Raw genomic sequence first — 11063 nt, forward strand, 5'->3', positions numbered from 1 at the left:
TGAGCCGTCCGCAAATAAGGATAAGGATCGCTCGAGATTGAGACTAGCATTTGCGATGCCGAGTACCACGTTTCATTGGTGTGGAACATAGAGATGTTCAAAGCATGCAAATGGATATTCATATGATGAATGATCGAACTACCCTATTCGGACTTTCCAAGTGGTTATCACTTATCGAGTGGATAAAGTCCGCGGTTTTGGTTGTACACCATTAGTCCTTATTACTTGAAACATCATTGAGACTCTATATGCTAGTACTGTACTTTGACTCGTTTACCGACTCTATTGGGGTCATCAGATGTCGGGATTGGGTACAGTTACGACACATATAGGAGTCGATGCTTTGTTGTTAAGGATTCACCACATACTTGCGAGTGTGGATATCCTATGCGATCTGAGGAGATATTAGTGTGACGAATCTCTGTCAAGAGTACATGATGTGTTTTAGGTTATTTGGTGTTCCTAGTAACACATGCAATATCATTAATAGATCTCCAAGATGTAATGCATAGTTATCGAATCTCGAACGACTCTCGATATACCAATGGTTGTTGATTCGATCGGGATATATGGATGAAGGGACCGTACTGTACGCTAACCAAAATCTACTGGTTCTTGCAGGCACTATCAGTAATACCTAGGGAATCATGGGGCGATGTTGCTAGGCGCTCTTACCATGATTCGATGGGTAAGTCAAAAATTGTTGTTCTGAGTCACAAGGAGTTGTGAGCCCACGGTTAGCTGTATTCCTGGACCATTGAGGGTTACATAAGTAATGGATTACTAAAACCCCGTAGAGATAGTTAAATTTAAAGAGTTAAATTTAATGAAAGAGAAGTTGGACTTCTTAACTAAAGGGAGTGGGATTTTCTAAAATGACATAGGGATGGGCATTTTTGGAAATCACTGAATTCGGATTCAGAAAAATTATCTTGACTCTAAAAGATGCAGAAATGGTTTCTATGCACATTGGTAAAATCAGTTTATCAATCGGAGTCACGATGAATTTTATATTAATTTCTAGAACAACGGGCTTGGCTTGTTGGGCTTAAGTTATGGATTGTGGGCCCTAAGGATTTAGAGTCCTAATGCCATTATAACTTAATCTAGTCTAGAAATTATCTATAAATATATGTACTGTGTTCGAAAATCATATAAGATTTTAGTCTTGCAATTTTTGAATTTCAGCCTATATTATTCAAGGGGATTTTCGAAATCCTCTGTCCCTTTTGGAGAAAAATTCGGGTTGTGTTTTTGTGAAAAATTACAATCTGAATTAACAGATCATATCTGTTTATTCTCTACGCAAACTTCTGATTGATTTCTAGTGCAGTCAATCAGAGGGTTTTGTTTTCTATTCGTGGACCTGATTGAAGAAACGTTCGTTCATCAGTTCCGGGGATATACAAAAAGAGCAGATTAAATTCTGTTGGTGTCCATAATCTCGCTTCGAGATTTCAAGGTAAAATATTTAATAGTGATTATTTGTTTTACTTACACTAATTTAATCGTAAAAGTTTTGATACCCATATATGGAATCGTTCCATATTAATAAAATAAATTTTTAAACTTCCGCTGCACCGGGTATCAATTCTAATTGATCTGAACACGTTTTCCAACAGTGGTATCAGAGCCAGGTTGCTCAGATCAAACGATTAAATTAATCGATTGTACAAAATTTTTAAGCCTCGGTTTTTGAAACAAAACAAAAATTTAAAATTAAATTTTAATGGGCAAATCGGGCAGCGAGCATCGCTGCCCAAGGGCAACGATTGGATCGCTGCCCAGGGCAGCGACGGGCTGCCCATCCCGGGCCCTTTTTTGGGGCGCGGGCTGCCCGGGATTGTCCCGGGCAGCCCGGAAAAATTATTTTTTTAATTTTTAATTAAAATTTTAATTTTTTGAAATTCTAGTTTTTGATCCGATCGAAAATTGGTTTTGATTGGTTCACGAGGCATCGGATCGAATTGTTCGAGTCCGAAAATTTTAAAATTGTTTTTTGGATAAATTTGAATTTTTGGAAAATTTATAAATTTTATACGTTAAATTAAATTTTATAAAATTAATTATTTTGGTACAATTGATGATAAGATATGATCTTATGGATGGATAAGATAAAATATGATTTTATCTTTTAAATTATGATGCCTTTGCATGTTTATCCAATTATTTAATTATTGAATTAATTAATTGATAAAGGATGATCGATTGTCATGACCAATGTTTTAGGTGTATGTTAGGTGATTTACATTTGTCTTATTGTTGTTGGTGTTTATTAATGGGCTTGGTTTATAGCCCAATATGATTGTCATATGTAATAAAAGTGGGCCTGGTTTATGGCCCGTTCCCACCCCTAAAAATGTATCCCATATTTGTCATCGAAATTTATTGTAAATTTATTAGACTTAGTGGGAGACAAAGATTTGAACAAATGGTGGGCCCAGCAGACAATGAAGACCGAAAAAATGTAAATTGGAAGCACAATGTAATAGGATTGCATTGTATACTTGCATATCACCTAGGATTGGACTTAGACTCGTGATTGGCAACCACGGGTCGATTAGTTAATGGGATCGATCATCCTTAAATAATATATGATATTATTGATGTATGCATGTTTAGACTAAATTGTATGAATCCCGCAAGCATACATAAATTATATGATGAGACAAATTTTCAAAATTAAAAATCCCTCATTTTAAATATGATTTAAAATTGATATCAAGATTAAAAAAAAGGGGAATTTAAATATTGTTTAAATATTCCTACCTTCCATCAACGATCAATGTATGAGATGCTACCCGCAGATATGGTCCGGCTCATATTATTGGGGGGGCCCGTTCGTCGGAAAGCTGTACATTGGATCGACACATGTTGTAAGTTGGGTGGAACTCCCATGGGATTGGCTCATATTATTGGGGATCCACATGGCGACTGTCCATCACAACTTAATATTGATGGGTAATCTTGATATGTCACAATAAACGGCGTCATATTATTGGGCCCTTATTGGACATGAGGTAAAAACATGGGGGTTACTTTGGAAGTAATTGGGCTCTTCCATTTGAAAATTATGGTTGACTGATATTATTCGAGATCATGATTTGTCAATTGGACTCCATGTTCTCACTAAGAAAAACAGTTTTTCGTTTTCACTAGAGGGTAGTGAAATTGTTAAAATAGTGTGAGTGTAATTCATAAAATAAAATTCGCCATATTTTATGTCTTAGTAAATTAATTAAACAAATCAATGATTATTGTCTGGTTTCTTTTCAGTATTATATTACGATGAATCCACGCAATCCACTGTTTTCAATTCTCGAACAAAACAAATTGACTGGCGCAAACTATACGGAATGGTTCCGTAAGTTGAAAATTATTCTTACTTGGGAAAAAGCTTTCTACGTGTTAGAGAAGCCGCCTCCAAAGGAAGCCCCGGCTAATACAAGTCCGGAAGAGTTGGCCAAACTTGATTTATGGTGGGACCATGATATCAAGGCCAAATGCTACATGCAGGCTTCGATGTCTGATGAGCTTCAAAGGAGATTCGAGGATACCGTGAATGCTGCTGACATTCACAAGAACCTCAAGGAACTCTTTGGAGCTCAGTCAAGGTCGGAGAGGTATGCCACCGTCAGAGAGCTCATGACGAGCCGCATGCGAGATGGGACTTCGGTCCGTGAGCATGGGGTGCGCATGATTGGGCTCATTGAAAAGTTGGTAACACTCGACTTGACTTTGGAGCATGAACTTAGCGCGGACTTGTTGCTTCTATCACTTCCTTCATCGTTTGACGGTTTTGTGATGAACTTCAATATGAACAAGATAGAGGCCACCCTTGAAGAGATGGTCAATATGCTTGTCACATATGAAGCCACACTAAAGAAGGATAAACCGGTACTCTTGGTTGGCTCCTCTTCTAACTCTAAGAAAGGACCAAGTGGAAAGGGTAAGAAACGTTCTGCCCCACCCAAGAAGATTGTACCAAATAAGAAGGGAAAGGCCAAGGCTTCAATTGGGATAAAAGATGAAAACGTTTGCCATTACTGCAAAAACCCCGGTCATTGGAAACGTAACTGCAAGGAATACCTCGAACAGTTGCGAACTGCAAAGGGTATGTTTTACATTGAAATAAATGTTTCGCTTAATAATTCTTCTTGGGTATTGGATACCGGATGTGGATCTCACATTTGCAATGATTTTCAGGTGATGACAAGAAGTCGTAAGCTAAGGATGGGTAAGACCCAGCTAAGGCTCGGGAATGGTTCTAGAGTCGAAGCCAAAGCTATAGGAGACATTTATTTAGTTTTGCAGAACGATTTTAAGTTATTTTTGAGAGATGTTTTATATGTTCCGGATTTGGTCAAAAACATTATATCTATTTCTATGCTTGATAGATATGGTTTTTCTTGCAATTTTGTGAATGGGATTTGCAATATTTACAAGAATGAATGTTTGATTGGAAATGGACAACTTGAAAACGATCTATATAGCTTAAAATTAAAAGACGTTCCAATTATTTATGTTGATAAACCGATAACAACAATTAAAAGGAAGGACGATAGTCAAAACCCGGCAAACCTTTGGCATGCTAGGCTAGGTCATATTTCCTCAAGGAGGATGAACAAGCTAGTGGGAGAGGGCATGTTTGATATGTCTGATATTAACTCTCTACCTACTTGTGAGTCCTGCCTAAAGGGAAAAATGACTAAATCTCCTTTCAAAGGGAAACCTGAGCGTAGTCAAAATCTGTTGGATTTGATCCATACAGATGTTTGCGGTCTATTTAGGATTGGTACTAAATGTGGCAACACCTACTTCATTACCTTTACTGATAATCATTCTAGGTATGGGTATTTATATTTAATGAAATATAAGTCTGCAGCATTTGAAAGGTTCAAAGAATTCAAGGCTGAAGTAGAAAACAAACTAGGTAAAAGTATTAAGGCACTTCGATCGGATCGAGGTAGAGAATACTTAAGTACCGAGTTTTTGGACTATCTAAAAGAGAATGGGATTCTCTCTCAGTGGACTCCTCCTATGACACCTCAGCTTAATGGTGTTTCGGAGCGTCGCAATCGAACTTTGTTGGACATGGTTCGATCCATGATGAGCTTCACTGAGCTCCCACCTTCGTTTTGGGGCTACGCGCTTGAAACGGCGGTATTGTTGTTAAACAACGTCCACACTAAAGAAGTAAATAAAACACCATACGAATTATGGAATGGCAAAGCTCCTAAGTATTCGTACTTGAGGATTTGGGGATGTCCTGCTTACGTGAAGCAGACAGTGGGAGATAAGTTGGATAGTCGATCCACCTTATGTTATTTTGTAGGGTATCTAAGAATTCAATCGGATATTATTTCTATCATCCTGCTGAAACAAAAGTGTTTGTTTCAAGGAATGCCACCTTCTTGGAGAAGGAGTTCTTATTGGATAAGAAAGGCAAGATGATGGAACTCGAAGAAATTCGAGAAGAACCCGAGATACAAAATAGCGATCCTACACCTCAAGAATCATCACAAGACACGCCTACTACTAGGAGATCCGAGAGGACTTCTAGGCCTCCTATTAGATATGGTCTTCTTCTTGAAGGTGATCAAAGTGAACCGGACATTGGATGTGATCCAAGAAACTTCAAGGAAGCAATTTCTGATGCGGATTCGAATTTATGGCTTGAAGCTATGCAATCGGAAATAGATTCGATGCATTCTAACCAAGTTTGGTCTTTAGTAGATCCTCCCGATGGAATTGTTCCAATTGGGTGCAGCAAATGGATCTACAAGAGAAAGCTTGGGCCTGATGGATAGGTATTGACCTACAAGGCACGATTGGTGGCAAAAGGTTATACTCAAAGACAAGGAGTTGACTATGATGAAACCTTTTCACCAGTCGCAATGTTCAAGTTCATAAAAATCCTTATTGCCATAGCAGCATGGTATGACTATGAGATATGGCAAATGGATGTAAAGACTGCATTTCTTAATGGAAACATTAAGGAAGAGATCTATATGATGCAGCCTGAGGGATACACATCCATGGGAAGCGAGCATAAGGTATGCAAGCTACAGATATCAATCTATGGTTTCAAACAAGCATCAAGAAGTTGGAACCAGAAATTTGATGAAACAATAAAGGATTTTAGTTTCATCAAGAACCCGGAGGAACCATGCGTGTACAAGAAAGTAGTTAAGAATGCGGTAACATTCTTAGTACTTTATGTTGATGACATCCTACTCATGGGGAATGATGTAGGGATGTTGCAATCAACAAAGATATGGTTATCAGGTAGATTCTCGATGAAGGATTTAGGTGAGGCATCCTATATTCTAGGAATTCAGATCTATAGAGATAGATCTAAAAGAATGATAGGACTCACTCAATCAACCTACATCGACACCATATTGAAAAGGTTTTCTATGGATGAGTCCAAGAGAGGACATCTACCTATGTGTCATGGAGTTTCTCTATCCAAGTCTATGTGTCCCAAGACTGACGAAGAGATAGAGAAGATGACACACGTGCCATATGCGTCAGCCATAGGTAGTATCATGTATGGGATGATATCTACCAGACCGGATGTGGCCTATGCTCTGAGTGTCACGAGCAGATACCAAGCCAATCCCGGTCAAATGCATTGGAAAGCCGTGAAGGATATTTTTAAGTACTTGCGAAGGACTAAGAATTTATTCATGGTTTATGGAGGGAGAGAATTGAAGTTGGAAGGCTATACCGACTCTAGCTTCCAATGTGACGTGGATGACTCAAAATCAACCTCTGGATTTGTATTCGTGCTCAATGGCGGTGCTGTCTCTTGGAAGAGTTCCAAGCAGGACACCACAGTGAATTCCACCACTGAGGTAGAATACATTGCAGCATCAGCTGCATCTAAAGAGGCGGTTTGGATAAGGAAATTCATCCAAGAGTTGGGTGTAATTCCTGAAGCTGTTGGTCTAGTCCCGGTGTACTGTGACAACATGGGTGCCATTGCTCAGGCAAAGGAACCAAGGTCTCATCAGAAGTCCAAACACGTACTGAGGAAATACCACATCATCCGGGAGATCGTGGAAAGAGGAGACATCAGTGTCGAGAGAGTGGCCTCTACAGACAATATCGCTGATCCGCTTACTAAGCCCTTGCCAGGACCATTGTTTGAAAAACATCGCGAAGCAATGGGATTACGTAGTATGACTAGTTGGCTTTAGGTCAAGTGGGAGATTGAAAGAGTGGGTGCCCGGTTAGCCAACTTGTGGCTAAGGGCTTTTATGACTCTATGTAAAACAATCTTTTGTTTAATATAATTTACACTTTTATAATGGCATTGACTTTATCTTTCTTCATAATGTTATATTATGATATACTATTGTTGTTTTGATAAAGACCTTGAATATACTATAGTGTATGTAAGATGTGGTAGCACATGGGGATGGCTATCATGAAACACATCTTATAGTCACTGTATATTCTAAACTGTTCCTAGTCAATTGAGCCGTCCGCAAATAAGGATAAGGATCGCTCGAGATTGAGACTAGCATTTGCGATGCCGAGTACCACGTTTCATTGGTGTGGAACATAGAGATGTTCAAAGCATGCAAATGGATATTCATATGATGAATGATCGAACTACCCTATTCGGACTTTCCAAGTGGTTATCACTTATCAAGTGGATAAAGTCCGCGGTTTTGGTTGTACACCATTAGTCCTTATTACTTGAAACATCATTGAGACTCTATATGCTAGTACTGTACTTTGACTCGTTTACCGACTCTATTGGGGTCATCAGGTGTCAGGATTGGGTATAGTTACGACACATATAGGAGTCGATGCTTTGTCACCACATACTTGCGAGTGTGGATATCCTATGCGATCTGAGGAGATATTAGTGTGACGAATCTCTGGCCAGAGTACATGATGTATTTTAGGTTAATGAGTTTTCCTAGTAACACATGCGATGTCACTATTTGATCTCCAAGATGTAATGCATAGTTATCGAATCTCGAACGACTCTCGATATACCAATGGTTGTTGATTCGATCGGGATATATGGATAAAGGAACCGTACTGTACGCTAACCAAAATCTACTGGTTCTTGCAGGCACTATCAGTAATACCTAGGGAATCATGGGGCGATGTTGCTAGGCGCTCTTACCATGATTCGATGGTTAAGTCGGAAATTGTTGTTCTGAGTCACAAGGAGTTGTGAGCCCACGGCTAGCTGTATTCCTGAACCATTGAGGGTTACACAAGTAATGGATTACTAAAACCCCGTAGAGATAGTTAAATTTAAAGAGTTAAATTTAATGAAAGAAAAGTTGGACTTCTTAACTAAAGGGAGTGGGATTTCCTAAAATGACATAGGGATGAGCATTTTTGGAAATCACTGAATTCGGATTCAGAAAAATTATCTTGACTCTAAAAGATGTAGAAATGGTTTCTGTGCACATTGGTAAAATCAGTTTATCAATCGGAGTCACGATGAACTTTATATTAATTTCTAGAACAACGGGCTTGGCTTGTTGGGCTAAAGTTATGGATTGTGGGCCCTAAGGATTTAGAGTCCTAATGCAATTATAACTTAATCTAGTCTAGAAATTATCTATAAATATATGTACTGTGTTCGAAAATTGATAGGAGTCGTTTTTATGTGTTTTTATTGTTTGTTTTGTGTTTGTTTTGCTTTCGTTTCGTTTACTTATTGTCCGTTCTTTTCCATTCTTGTTCTTTTTATTGTTTTATTATGTTCGTATTCACTCCTCTGGTTTATCTATTTTTATGGCAGGAAATCACCAAGAAATGCCGATACTTGGTGGGAAGGTGATGCACAGTAGAGGCCATGCAGATAGAACAAGAAGAAAGGCAAAATTATGGAAAAGAAGAAGGGCGCGCGGGCGGCCATATTCTACCGCGCGGGCGCATACACGGTTGAGAAAAACAGTAGCGCAAGGAATTTCGAGGCGCCCGAGCGGCCATATTCTACCGCGCGGGCGCGGTCACGTATTTTTGAAACAGTAGCGCAAGGAGTTTCGAGGCGCCCGAGCGGCCAATTTCTACCGCTCGGGCGGGGCGCACAGTTTTTATTTTTTTTATTTTTTTGAGAGTTTATTTCGGAGAGGATTCTGGGAAACTATAAATACAATTATTTCTTTAGTTTTTGAGGGTTACACGGGACGCATATCAGAAGACTACCGGCGGCTGAACGCTTGAGATTTCTCTTCTCCGTTGGGAGTTTTTCCTTTTCTTCTTCTTCTTAATTTTTATGTTGAAAATCTTGGATAGTAGCTAAACTATTATTTTGTTGGAATCGAGGGGATCCTAATCCCGAAACACTGTAGTGTGATTGAATCACCGGACGTATTGGGAATTGATTTATGTTTATAATTGATTTTATCATGTTTTTCTTTCTATGTTGATGATTAGCTACCCTTAAAATAGATTCGTAAATTATGAATTGCTGTCGAGAGATAGGTTTATAATTAGGACGAATGATATAATCCATGGACTTAAAATATCCATAGAGATATGATATTTAGTACATGTTGATAGCCATAGACCACCAGGTTGAAAGTTGTAGAATTCATAGAATGCAAAGAAATCAGTCGTGATAAATAATTAGAGAGATTTAATTATTTCACTGATTTGATTAGTTTGGCATCACCTCGAGAGAGAGTGTCAATGTTATAGGAACTTCTGTTAAATTTATAAAAATAAATTAAGTTACAATCGTCCAGTTCAATTAGGGAAAAGGTGAACCGAAATTCCAACAAAATCATTTTGAATTGTTATTCTTCACTCTGAGATTTGTTGGCTTGGTTGTGAAATTTAAGTTAATTTATATTGAGTTTTAATTTTAGATGTTAGTTAATTCACAAATCACTTTTTCGATACTTTGTGTAGTTAAAAATTGAAAAGACAAATTATTTTCGTTAGTCCCTGAGGACGATACTCGTACTCAGTATATTATATTATAACTTGAATCGTGCACTTGCGATTTATTCGAGCTTAATTGATAGATATATTTACGTTGATTTTTCGTGGTAGTATTTGCTCGATCAAGTTTTTGGCGCCGTTGCCGGGGACTAAATAGATTTTAATTTGTTTGATTTGATTTTTCTCTATTACAATTTTAATCATTCTTTTCCATCTGTGGACTGCAGGATTCTCTTGCAGTACATGCAACACTCACCTGAAGGACTATTGCCTTTTGATCCAGAAATCGACAGAACCTTTCACATAAGAAGAAGGAAACAGCAACAAGAAATGGAAGGAGAACACGAACAAGAACCACCAGTTTACAGATCCAAGATGGATCTTGCCTTACCAAATATTGAAGGTGCTCGACCAAGCATTATCCGGCCAACTGTAGCAGCGAATCACTTTGAGATAAAGCCGGCGATTCTTCAAATGGTTCAAAACACGCTTCAATTTGGTGGAAGTGTCATTGATGAACCCTATGTTCATCTCACAAATTTTTTAGAAATTTGTGATACATTCAAGATACAGGGAGTTTCAGATGACGCTATTTGTTTGCGTTTATTCCCTTTTTCACTACGAGACAAGGCGAAAGCATGGCTAACGAATTTACCTGCAGGTTCCATCATAACTTGGGATGATCTGGCTAAAGCTTTCCTCACCAAATACTTCCCACCATCGAAGTGAATGAAGGTGAGAGCGGACATCACAAATTTTTCCCAAGGTGAACAGGAAACATTTTATGAAGCATGGGAACGCTACAAGGATCTACTGAGGAGATGTCCACACCATCAATTACCAGACGGTCTTGTGGTACAAACTTTTTACTATGGACTTTCTCATTCAAATCATACCATGTTAGATGCAGCTGCAGGTGGGAATCTACTGCGAAAGTCGTCGGAGGATGGTTATGAATTAATCGAGGAAATGGCAACCAGTAGCTATCATCCTCAATCTGAAAGGAGTGGGGCCCGGAAATCAACTGGAATTCATCAAGTTGAAGCATTCACATCTGTGGCTGCTCAACTTGAATTCATGAACAAAAGGATCGAGGAACTGAGTGTATGACATTCGGCAATGCGAGTGCAAGAAGT

General features: G+C 38.6%; 1 non-coding gene across 1 annotated transcript; it reads right to left on the reverse strand.

Annotated features, from left to right (window-relative positions):
- Positions 1-10659: 10659 nt before the first annotated feature.
- On the reverse strand, positions 10660-10766 carry LOC140876836 (small nucleolar RNA R71). The gene has a single exon (XR_012149068.1). It is a non-coding gene; the product is annotated as a small nucleolar RNA R71 (small nucleolar RNA).
- Positions 10767-11063: the final 297 nt, after the last annotated feature.

This window comes from Henckelia pumila, chromosome 1, assembly GCF_033568475.1.
Source record: "Henckelia pumila isolate YLH828 chromosome 1, ASM3356847v2, whole genome shotgun sequence".
Lineage (NCBI taxonomy): Eukaryota > Viridiplantae > Streptophyta > Magnoliopsida > Lamiales > Gesneriaceae > Henckelia > Henckelia pumila.